General features: G+C 57.2%; 1 pseudogene; it reads right to left on the bottom strand.

Annotated features, from left to right (window-relative positions):
• Positions 1-3: 3 nt before the first annotated feature.
• Positions 4-122, bottom strand: LOC112484151 (annotated as a pseudogene).
• Between the last annotated feature and the right edge of the window lie 3,613 nt (positions 123-3,735).

Here is a 3,735-nt window from a genome sequence, read left to right as displayed (position 1 = left end):
CTACGCCTACAGCGTCTGGTGTTCCTAGGTGGTCTCCCATCCAACTACTAACCAGGCCCGACCCTGCTTAGCTTCCGAGATCAGACGGGATCGGGCTTGTTCAGGGTGGCATGGCGGTAGCTACACTCTCTGGTTCATTTTTGATTTGGCAAAAGTGTCTGACCACAGTAAAAAATGAAATCTTTTATTAACACCGCCTCCCCCCGCCCCGATTAATAGCACGCCTGGCAGGTAACGGGAGAGGCCTTGGGTTTTGATGTCAAGACCTGAGTTTGAACCTGTCTCTGCTGGTCAGAGGTGGACGCTCCAGCCAGTACTTTAGCTGGAATGTCTCTCGCTGTGTCTCCCACTGTCCGGCGTCCCAGTCTGTGGTCCCACGTCCGTCACTGGGCGATGTTGGCACACCATCCCTGTTCATTGTGCTTCCGTCATGCGGTCTCACGGCTGCCATTCGAGTTCTCAAGCTTGGACCGAGCGAGAGCCCGGGAAACAGACTGAGGGAGTGTGCCATTAGCGAGGAGGGCAGACTTATTCTGGGGACGATGTACTTCGGTCATGAGAAACAGCACTGTATTTCATCTAGCCGGGGGAGTCACGGAGGCCCCAGTGAGGTGACAATATGCAGTAGCATCGTCAGCAGCTTGGATGCCCGCCTCGCAATGGCCCCGGTGCTCACGGATGGGGAGGTGGGTCCGCTCTGCAGGTGCAGAGCTTCGACCTTCCCATGAAGAGGGTCTGACGGATCCCAGCCCCCACTCCCCATCCCGTGGGCCTTGAACCCGCTCCCAGAGGCTGGGGAGGAAGGAGCCCGTCTATGCCGCTGCATCACTTGGTCTCTGCCTCTTCGGCTAAAATCCACAGCTTCCAAGGCTCTTGCCAGGGGAGCCACACATAGAAGCCTTTGTCCGCCGGCCGGGCACCCCAGGCCCTGGCCAGGAGGCCGCCCTCTTCCCCAGCCGCTTGGCGACTGGTCCTCTGCCTCCACGCCAAGACTGTGACCGCAGTGGAAGGTTCAGAAGCTTGCTTTCTCAACTTATTCTCAGTCGTTTTAAAAGTGGGACAACCAAAATAATAATAATAATAATAATAATAATAATGGACACATCTAGCATAAGGAGAACTAAATGCAAGTAGGTGACGAGACGGGACACACGCTCCTCTGCCGTCGGCCTGGCCAGGCACAGCTCTCGGCCTCCTGGCACCCAAACCTAAAAAGGGGGATGGGGGAGGGAAGTGCTAAGATTCTCCGTAAGGTCCTGCTTTGGGGTCAGTGGCTTTTGCAGACTTTCTTCTTCACTCCTAGCGATTTGCAGTCACAGAAATAACACAACAAGGGTCTCTGACGAGGAGTGTGGCCTTCTCTAGGTGGGCTGGGTCATAGGGAGTGACGCACAGGTCAGAGGTCAGTCCCTGCCTGTGGAGGGGATGGGAAGGATGTAGGATTAAGTTAAGGGAGTCTTCTACCAAAGTGCTAAACGGGGAAGGGCTGGGCGGGGGCGGAGAGGGAGGAAGGGAGGGAGAGAGAGAGGGAGAATGACTCACCAAAATGAGCCCTGGCCGACTGTTCAGAACGTCCCCTGGAACATTTTGGGGACACTCGGCCACAGACGAGGCAGCATCTTTTTCGAGGACCCTGTCCGCCTGCTCTGGTTCTGTTCTTTGCTTCCATTTTTAGATGAGGCTCTTCTGATTCACACTTCTTTCCCATTTTGTTATCTGTGTCCCGGTGACATTTCAGACGTGGCTTTGATTTTATTAGCAAACGGGCCCTCATTTCTTTCTCCGACGTGCTTTAGAGTCCTCCCTGGGGATGGTTAATTTCAGATACTGTTGATGAATTTCTGAATCTGGTTCAGGCTAATTCTCCTCTCTGATGGTCTCTGTGCTCTGTGCCACCACGTAGGTGTGCAGACACATGCACACACACACACTATGTGGCACTGGCCGAGAGTCATCGGTGTCGGCTTTTGTGGGGCCGGGCAGCGGGGCCCGGTCAGCACCAGCTCCTAGCCACAGACAGGCCTGTGCCCCAGGACCTGGGACATTCTCAAAGGACTCCCGCCCCGCTCCTGGCCTGGCTTCCTCCGCCTCTCACAGTCCCCTCTACTACGTTTGCTGTGCCAGCTTCCTGCTGCCATCCCGGGCCAGCGTGGGCCCGGGTCTAACGGCCACACCCTCGGTGAGGGAGCCCGTAGCTGTGCTTGGATGTTTGAGGGGTCAGCGTAAGTCCCCTGGGGCTTAAAGTCCAATTCGGGAAATATGCAGGTGACTTGTGACTAGAGAGACAGGCAAGGGTCAGGCTGTTCTGAGAAGCAGCCTCCGGAGGGAAGGATGTGTGCGGGGGACGGGGGTGAGAGAGGCTTGGTGGGCCCAGTGCTGGGGAGCAGCCAGGAAGGGGAGCTTGGGAGAAGCCGCAGCAGAGACGGGGAGAGCGGGGAGCGGGGGCGGGCAGGGGGGAGAGAGCAGGGGTTGGACGAGTTGGGCCCTGTGTATTTGAAGTTCCGACTTGTCACGAGTCCCCAGGGGGGCTGTGGTTCCGGCCTGTACTTCGTGGAATCAGGGCCCCCCACCCCCGAGGCTGGGTTGTCCCCATGCCCTGTTGGGGGGTGCAGGGCCTGGATAGGGCTAGACTTAACCCCTCAGTGCTGAAACCAATCCACAGCCCTCCCCTCACCCACCCCCCCACCGTGACCTTGGGTCCATGTACCGGTTACAGGGAGGACGGACACCTGCGGTCACCTAGTGAGGACCCGTGCTTCCAGCAAGGACGTGTAAGCAAGCACGGCGTGTGCTGACGGGGAGGCAGAGAGCCAGGCTTAGTCATCTGGCTGGAGCAGACTTCCTTGTGCCGCCAAACCCTGCAGTGGGAGGCGTGGGCCGAGGGCCCGGCTGGCCCTGGACTTCTCAGGCGTCTGCCAGGGGCTGTTGGGCTCACCCCAAAGGCCGGGCAGCAGGGAGGGCCCAGAGCGCTCATAGGGGCTTGGCTGCAGTCCCCTCGGCCACGGAGCAGGCCACCGTGGGACCTCTTAGCAGAGAGCAGGGGCTGACAAATCCAGGGCAGGTTGTAAGCATCCTGCCGTCCTGGTGGTGACACCGGCTTCGTAGGCGGTGACCAGTGCGTTTTGTTGCTTGCAGTGTGAATGCAAATGTCCAAACGCATCGCGTTTAGCTTGCGAGCCTGGTTCCAGGTGCCTTATTGGAATAACTTGCATCGGTGATAGTCGGAGCGAATTGTATTTCGCCAAAGCTGTTAGAAAATGATTAGCTCTGGTCATCTTCCTAACTGGCTAACGTTGGCATTTACAAAAGATATACATACGTGAAGAGTATTTTCAAACAAATAAGAGTTGCATCATCGTTGCCACGGGCGCACTGTCGAGGAAGCAGAATCCTGCCTTGAGCAGACTTGGGATTTCATTCATTTCTGGACGGCTGACGAGCCACAGACAGGAGCTAAGTAGCCCTGTCCCCAGTCATGTTCCCTTCCCCAGACCGAGGAGCGAGGAGAACGGGTGAAACCCGTCCTTAGGCACCTCCTAGTGTACGGACAGTGTCCCGGGCGGGGTCACCACGCACTCAGGTCCTTGGGACTGACTGACAGCCGAGAGCTCGCGCCCTTTGACCAAAATCTCTGTCAGTCGTACCTCGATAAATAAAATTAGGAGACGATGAATCATTTCCGGGCAGACCAGATCTGGGCGTGTGCCCAGGAAGGCTCCTTTGCCTGTGGCTGCA

The sequence above is a fragment of the Pteropus alecto genome, unplaced genomic scaffold (assembly GCF_000325575.1).
Source record: "Pteropus alecto unplaced genomic scaffold, ASM32557v1 scaffold447, whole genome shotgun sequence".
Classification (NCBI taxonomy): Eukaryota; Metazoa; Chordata; class Mammalia; order Chiroptera; family Pteropodidae; genus Pteropus; species Pteropus alecto.
This window is presented reverse-complemented; position numbering and strand designations above follow the sequence as displayed.